The 8,856-nt window shown below is 44.8% G+C and overlaps 1 pseudogene; it reads left to right on the forward strand.

Annotated features, from left to right (window-relative positions):
• The first annotated feature begins 7,544 nt into the window (after positions 1-7,544).
• LOC136384441 (small ribosomal subunit protein uS15-like) lies at positions 7,545-7,999 on the forward strand (annotated as a pseudogene).
• Positions 8,000-8,856: the final 857 nt, after the last annotated feature.

Raw genomic sequence — 8,856 nt, forward strand, 5'->3', positions numbered from 1 at the left:
AAGTGGCGCTGAGGGGCCAGCTCAGACCACATGACTCCAGAGCCCACGCAGGGGTCGTCAGACTTTTTATAAAAACCGCCCACTTTTGCAGTGCTGGTCAACCTGGTCCCTACCGTGCAACCAAACAGCGATTGGCCCATCATGAAAGCTGGAACGCCCACTAGTGGGCGGTAGGGACCAGGTCGACCAGCACTGCAAAAGTGGGTGGTTTTTATAAAAAGTTTGACGACCCCTGCGCGGAACTGCTGTGAACTATATGGGGTTTTTTTCCCCCCATACCACAGCCCCTGGCCAGATATAGCTACTTAAATTTGAATGAATTAAAATGAAATACAATGTAAAATTCCGTTCCCCAATGACATTTCTAGGGTTCACTATCCACATGTGGCTGGCGGCAGCCATATTGATTAGTGAAATATATATCATTTTCACAAGTTCTAGACAGCAGTGACTTAGAATATATCATAGAAAAAATAAAATCACCCTCAATTTGTGTGATGTACTTAACCCAAAACATTTAAACTCAGTTTCAGTGTAGCCCATCTGAAGGGGAAGCGAAAGCTTTATGAGCAACATAAGAGGAACTAAAAGTTCTGGTGGAAGCAGCGGGTTGTAAAGAGGTCTGTGGCCCCCAGTTGACTTCTTACACGTCACAGTGTAGCGTCAGGATGGGATTTTATTTTTCATCCCAATTTTACAAAATGATTCTAAAATGGCTGTGGACTGGAGGAAATCTTAACCACGAACAATGAACGGATATTTCACGTCTGGATTGTAGTCTGCTGTAGTGGCTTCTCAGGGCTGCGGTGGGAGGATGCCACCAACATGTGGCTTCACAGCTGCTGCTGGTTCTCCCACAGGCCTGGAGGCTCCATGTCCGGACTCCAGCGAGCTGTGCTCCCTCCAGGGGCTTGCGGGGACGGTCCTTTCTTGCCGCTCAGCTTCTGGTGGCGGCCCTGGTGTTCTGGGCTGTGCTCATGTCTCTCTGTCCTCAGCTTTCTCTGGGTACCTCTCCCTCTACCTCCCTTCCCTCTTAAAGGGACACTTGTCATTAGATTTATGACTCACTGCGATTGTCCAGGATAAGCTCATCCTCTCAGAATTCTTTTTCTTTTCCTTCTTTTTCAAGTAAAAGGAGGGGAGACAGAGAGACAGATTCCCACATGCAACCAGACTGGGATCCACTTGGCAACCCCTGTCTGGGGCTGATGCTCTGCCTACCTGGGGCCATGCTCACAACCAAGCCATTTTTAGCACCTGAGGCAGAGGCTCTCTGGAGTCATCTTTGGTGCCTGGGGCTGATACACTTGAACTGATTGAGCCATGGCTGTGAGAGGGGAAGAGAGAGAAAGAGAGAGTGATGGAGGAGGGGCAGAGAAGCAGATGGTCACTTCTCCTTTATCCCCTGACCAGGAATTTAACCTGGGACATCCACACTCCAGGCCAACACTCTTCCACTGAGCTAACCGGCGGGCCACAGAATTCTTAATCATATCTCTTGACTTATAAGATATTATTGACTCTTTTACCAATCAGGTAATATTTACAGGTTTGAGGGATTAGAACACAGGTGTATTTATACTGAGCATCACCATTCAGCCCACTATGTTTACAGTGTAAAATATGAACAGTTAATATAATGTGAAAGTACCAAAGGAGTCCAGGCACTGCAGGAAATGAAAGGAAGTGAGGTGTGAGGGGAAGGCAGGGGCCAGCGAGCATAGCACACCCTGTTTGTAATCTCACAGATATTCGCAATTTTAAAATACTGAAGTTTTCCTTCACTTTTGTGATCATCAAAGATTTTATTTTTAATGAAATATTCAAGGTTGGCAATGGCACAGGAAAGGGGCATTATGACACTGTGGGGTAGAAGTACACATAGAGGCATTTGGGAGCATTGATCCAAAGCCCTTAAAGGCACAACTGTTTGATCCAACCATTTGTCCTAAGAAAATTATCAGAGATATTCATAGATGTGTATAGACAAACATAATCATAATTCAGTTATTTTTAGTAAAACTGGGGAAAACCTAAATGCCTAACAATGGGCAGAGGATATCCACATGATATATAGTGAAGAATAATTAATAGCGGAAGGGAAGGTCAATGTATATTTCTATATGCTAAAAGAAAGAGCAGCTTCGAAATGGTGGGACGATGTAATTGGTAGGGGTTATATATGGATATGTATTGTGTGTGACTTTGTGATATACACACATAATATGCATATGGAACCTAAGAATAGAAGGAGATCTACCCTAGTGTTAGTGGGGCCGTGGCTGTGTGGCTAAATGGATGGAATGTTGTCCCTGTACACCAAGGTCGTGGGTTCAATCCCTGGTCAGGGCACATATAAGAAGAAACAAGTGAGTGCATACCTAAATGGAACAGCTAAGTGCAACAACGAATGATGCTTCCCCCTGCCTCTTTCAAAGCAGTGGGGAAAAAATGTTCTAAGTGTTTGTGATAGTAAGAGTTTAGTAATGTCCATTGTATAAGTTCATTGTATTTTTTTAAAGCAAAATTTGTTGCCTATGTAACAATAAAATTTGAAAATATATGACTTGGAATTAATAGCTCAATAAATAGCTCTCTGTAGAAAATAAAATTCATGTCACCCAGAACCAGGCATCAGGTAACAAAGTGTTCTTACTCTCAGCTCTTCTGTTTCAGGTGCTTTGGATCAATTTGGTACTCAAGCCTTTTATGAAGTAATTTTTGAAAATTTACAATAGGGCAGAGGCAAATGTTTATATTGAAATATAAGGCCCTGGCTGGTTGTCTCAGTGGATAGAGTGTTGGGCCAGCATGCAGACATCTCGGGTTCAATTGCTGGTCAGGGCACACAGGAGAAGCAACTATCTGCTTCTCCTCACTCTCCCTTCTCTCCCTCTTCACCTCCCACTGCCAGTGGCTCAGTTGGTTCAAACATCAGCCTCAAGCACTGAGGATAGCACGGCTGGTCCGAGTATTGGCCTTAGACAGGGACTGCTGGGTGGATCCTGGTCGGAGGGCATGCCGGATTCTGTCTCACTATCTCCTCTCACTTTAAAAAAGAAAGAAAGAGAGAGAGAGAGGGAATAATAAAGAAGGAAAGTAAGGAGAGGAAGGAAAGAAGGAAAGTAAGGAGAGGAAGGAAGGGAGGGAGGGAGGAAGAGAGGAAGGGAGGAAAGGAAGGAAGGAAGGAAGGAAGGAAGGAAGGAAGGAGGAAGGAAGGAAGGAAGGGAGGGAGGGAGGGAGGGAGGGAGGGAGGGAAGGAGGAAGGGAGGAAGGGAAGAAGGGAGGAAAGAGAAAGAGAAGGAAAGAAAGAAAGAAAGAAAGAAATAAAGAAATAAAGAAAGAAAAGAAAAAAAGTAAATTTAAAGAGAGAAGTTTAAAGACATATGGACACTAAAGTTGAAAATATTTGTAAAAGCATATTTTCAATGGTAAGAGTGTAGCAGGAGCCTGACCAGGCAATGGCGCAGTGGATAGAGCCTTGGACTGGGATGCGGAAAGACTCAGGTTCGAGACCCTGAGATCGCCAGCTTGAGCGCAGGCTCATCTGGTTTGAGCAAAAGCTCACTGGATTGGACCAAGGCTCAAGCAAGGGGTTACTCGGTCTGCTGAAGGCCCATGGTCAAGGCACATATGAGAAAGCAATCAATGAACAACTAAGTGTCACAAAGCATAATGAAAAACTAATGATTGATGCTTCTCATCTCTCCACTCCTGTCTGTCTGTCCCTGTCTATCCCTCTCTCTGACTCTCTCTCTGTCTCTGTTAAAAAAATAAAATAAAAATAAAAACCATGATCTTTAAAAAAAAGAGTGTAGCAGGAAACAGGAGTGAGCAGTTACGTTACTGGAGTGGTGCAATTATTTTGCAAAACTTTTCTTTAGGTTTTATTGATTTTTTTTTTTTTTTTTTCATTTTTCTGAAGCTGGAAACGGGGAGAGACAGTCAGACAGACTCCCGCATGCGCCCGACCGGGATCCACCCGGCACGCCCACCAGGGGCGACGCTCTGCCCACCAGGGGGCGATGCTCTGCCCATCCTGGGCGTCGCCATGTTGCGACCAGAGCCACTCTAGCGCCTGAGGCAGAGGCCACAGAGCCATCCCCAGCGCCCGGGCCATCCCTGCTCCAATGGAGCCTTGGCTGCGGGAGGGGAAGAGAGAGACAGAGAGGAAAGCACGGCGGAGGGGTGGAGAAGCAAATGGGCGCTTCTCCTGTGTGCCCTGGCCGGGAATCGAACCCGGGTCCTCCGCACGCTAGGCCGACGCTCTACCGCTGAGCCAACCGGCCAGGGCTGGTTTTATTGATTCTTTATGAGGCTTTAATACACTGCTCACAAAAATTAGGGGATATTTTATCACTTCATATGAACAGTAACAATTTCTCAGAACGGGCCCTTTGGGTTACTTAACCCCTCTGCGCACTTGGAACAGAGAAAAGTGCAATCTGGTTCTCCAGGGAAGGTCTCCCCCACCCAGTTTTCTTATGTTGGGAGAAAAAATGATCAACACCTAAGATACATAAAATCTCTTGACTTTGCAAAAAAAATTATTTTTCCAATCAGGAAAATCTTCTTTTGGCCTGACCTGTTTCCTTTGCCCACTCCCGTCCTATCAGAGCTTGGTGCCAGTGTACAAGGGCCTTAGCAGGGAAGTGGCTCTAATTATAATGGCCTGTAGTCGATTTCCAGCAGGTTAAGAACCTCCTTGTGGGTCAGCCATTTAGGGGAAACAGTAGGTTTCCTCCAAAACCCTTTAGAAATATTCACATAAAAGGATGGTTTGTGGGTGTCTTTGTTTGTTCCTTACTTTGCTTGGATAATATCTACTTAAACATAGTATCATGCTAGGCCTCGTGAATATTTATGCCTTGTTGTTTTTGTTCTGAGTTGTATTTTTATATAGAAAAAGAACAGTGGTGACCCTGGCCGGTTGGCTCAGTGGTAGAGTGTCGGCCTGGTGTGCAGAAGTCCTGGGTTTGATTCCCGGTGAGGGCACACAGGAGAAGCGCCCATCTGCTTCTCCACCCCTCCCCCTCTCCTTCCTTTCTGTCTCTCTTCCCCTCCCGCAGCCGAGGCTCCATTGGAGCAAAGATGGCCCGAGCGCTGGGGATGGCTCCTTGGCCTCTGCCCCAGGCGCTGGAGTGGCTCTGGTCGCAACAGAGTGACGCCCCGGAGGGGCAGAGCATCGCCCCCTGGTGGGCAGAGCGTCGCCCCCTGGTGGGCGTGCCGGGTGGATCCCGATCAGGCGTATGCGGGAGTCTGTCTGACTGTTTCTCCCCATTTCCAGTTTCAGAAAAAAATAAATAAATAAAAAGAAAAAAAAAGAAAAAGAACAGTGGGTAGGAAAGCTTTCTTTGAGGAGCCTGCCCACTGCAAAACCCCAGCTGAGTGGTGGCGAGACCTCCCCTGACTTTCTCCTGGAGACTTACTTTCTACAAAGAACTGTGTACTTTGTCATACTCCTGGTCTCGGTGTCCTGTCCCCTTCTCTCCCATACCTTCTTCATAAGAAAGTTGAAATCAAAGAGAATCACAGATCTTAAGAGATCTGAGATCACACATTTACATTGTATCTTGGAAACAAATGCGAAGAACAAAGGGTTTCCATTATGTTACGTCACACATGGAAGTGGCAATAGTAGGTTCCTGCAGTTCCGTGCAGTTCGCAGGTTGCTTTAGTAGATAGAGTCTTAGTGATTTGGAAGGCTGAATTGATATACACACATGCATGCACCCATATATCCAAGGGACTGCTGAAATATACACTGCTCACAAAAATTAGGGGATATTTCAAAATGAATATGTAGCAATAAAAAATCCCCTAATTTTTGTGAGCAGTATATATTCCAATAGAGGGGATTGGGATATGACTTTGACTTTAGATAGTACCTTTTGTGTTATGAGTAAAATTCAAGGAGGGACAATATATAATATAGAGAAAAGAACATAAGAATTTGACTTCTATGATATATTTTTAATGGGAGAAGAGGGGAGAGAGCAAGGAAGACTACTGCATGCACCCTGACTGGGATCCACCAAGCAACCCCTGTCTAGGGCTGATGCTCAGATCAACTGAGCTATTTTTAGCACCTGAGGCTGATGTGCTTGGACCAGCTGAGCTATCCTCAGCACCCAGGTGACGTTCAAACCAATCGGGCCTCTGGCTGTGGGAGGGGAAGAGGGAGAGAATGGAGAAGAGGAGGGGGAAAGAAGCAGATGGTAGCTTCTCTTCTGTGCCCTGACAAGGGATCAAACCTGTGACATCCATACGCTGGGCTGACATTCTATCCACTAAGCCAGTGGTCCCCAACCCTCGGGCCACGGACCGATAGCGGTCCGTGGGCTATTTGGTACCGGTCCACAGAGAAAGAATAAATAACTTACATTATTTCCGTTTTATTTATATTTAAGTCTGAACAATGTTTTATTTTTACAAAATGACCAGATTCCCTCTGTTACATCTGTCTAAAACTCACTCTTGACGCTTGTCTCGGTCACGTGATACATTTATCCGTCCCACCCTAAAGGCTGGTCCGTGAAAATATTTTCTGACATTAAACCGGTCCATGGCCCAATAAAGGTTGGGGACCACAGCTCTAAGCCAACTGGTCAGGGCCTTCTCTGAGACTTTGTTACAAGGTGTCACCTTGGGTAATCCATTAAAGTTTTCTGGACTTCTCCTTTCTCCTTTTTAAATAGAATCGAATCGAACTATGATGCCAGAGGTTTCTATTTTAATTACACACTAAGGCACTCCTATATTTGTGACTGAAGTGATGGTGATAATTAGGGAGTAATAGTCCAATGTAGAAAAAGGAGGCAGCGCAAAACATGTTTTTGGAAATCACTGGACATCTCATATCCAGATAAAGGGAACGAGAGAATTCAGTTCCATGGGGGATGTTCTAAGTATATTTGATGCAATTCTTTGAATTTGGTTTTGAGAACCCTCCTGCCACCAGTAGCCATAGTGGTGGAGAGATCAATGCAGTGATTACAAAAAGCTTGAAGGGCTATTTTCATAGTCCCTACGTCACTTGAACCACAGTGTCTACAATGGCGAGAAGGGATCCAGTAACAAGATCCACCTCTGTGCCTGCATTACCATCTCCCATTCTGTCCCCGGCTGGACTAAGATGGCTTTCAACAGTGGGCACATAAGGAATGAATTCATCATTCTTGCTAAGTGCTTTTGCTGCTTTTATAATGTTAGAACATTACACAGCGGTGATATGTGTACACTGGAAAGGTGTAATGTACATTTTTAAGAAAGGCATTTACATGATGCCCATTTCAGACATTATTACCATTAGCCCCTGTGCACCGGTGCCTCCTCTAGTCACACACAATTGGAGAGAGACAAAAGAAAGGGAGCCCCTCCCCCCACACTCACTGCAGCATTAGTCACAACAGCCAAGATGCGGAGACCTAAGCGTCTGTCATCAGGTGAATGGATAAAGATAATGTAGCATGACTTCCTGCATGCTGGGTGACTTCCTGCTGCATGTCTGATTCTTGCTTTTTCACTGCCTGTCCACTGCCATCATGGATCGCATGCACACTCCCGGGAAGGGCCTGTCCCAGTCAGCTCTGCCCTACTGCCCCAGCGTCCCCACCTGGCTGAAGTTGATGTCTGATGACGTGAAGGAGCACATCTACAAACTGGCCAAGGAGGGCCTTGACACCCTCACAAATCCGTGTGACCCTGAGAGGCACACATGGCATTGCACAAGTACGTTTTGTGACAGGCAATAAAATCTTGAGAATTCTGAGCAAAGGACTTGCCCCTCATCTTGCTTCAGGTCTCTACCATTTAATTAAGAACGCTGTCGCTGTTCAAAAGCATCTTGAGAGGAACAGAAAAGATGAAGATGCCCAGTTCTTTCTGGTTCTGATCGAGAGCTGCAGTCACTGGGTTGGCCTGAGATAATAAGACCAAATGAGTCATCACCCCCAATCGGAAATACCAGTCATCCACAGCCTCTGCCCTGGTTGTATAAAATGTCTGTGTACTCAAGCAATGAAATCATTGATTAAGTAGATAAAAAAAAAGATAACATGGCACATATATAATGGGCTATTACTTAGCTTTAAAAAGAAGGAAGTCCTATTTTCAACACCACAGGTGAACCTGGAAGACATGATTCTAAGTAAAATAAGCCAGCAGGACAAATACTGCATGATCTCACTTCTATGTGTAATCTACAAAAGTCAAACTTCTAGAGCAGATTAGTGGTTGTTGGGAGCTGGGAGAATGGAGAGATGGGGTCAAAGGGAACAGACTCACAGTTATAAGATGAGAAAGTTTTGAGACCTAATGTACTGAATGGTGACTAAGTTAATAATATTCTATTATATACTCAAAATGTATTAAGAGAGTAGATGGTAAATTTTCACCACATACACAAAGGAGTAACTGTATGGTCATGGATATATAAATTAGCTTAATTGTGGCAATACTTGCACAATATATATATATATCAAACATCACCTTGTACACTTTAAATATATACCATTTTCATTTGTTAATCATATGTCAGTCAATAAAGTGGGGGGGGGGGGGCGGGGAGGGCATGGAATAGTTATTTGAAAGAAAAATAGAGCTCTTAAATTGAAAAATCCGGTGGGAAGGGTTATATCTTGTTTACCAAGAAAAGTGGGTCATCACTTGATTTAAAAAAATTTTTTTTATTGATTTGAGGGTTTGTGGGGTGTGGGGTAGGGAGAGAGAGGCATCAACTCATTGTTCCACTTAGTTCCATTTAGTTGTGCATTCATTGGTTGCTTTTCATATGTGCCCTAACGGAAGATCAGACCTGAAGATCAAACCTGTGACCTAGGCACACTGAGACAATGC

The sequence above is a fragment of the Saccopteryx leptura genome, chromosome 13 (genome assembly GCF_036850995.1).
Source record: "Saccopteryx leptura isolate mSacLep1 chromosome 13, mSacLep1_pri_phased_curated, whole genome shotgun sequence".
In the NCBI taxonomy this organism is placed as follows: domain Eukaryota; kingdom Metazoa; phylum Chordata; class Mammalia; order Chiroptera; family Emballonuridae; genus Saccopteryx; species Saccopteryx leptura.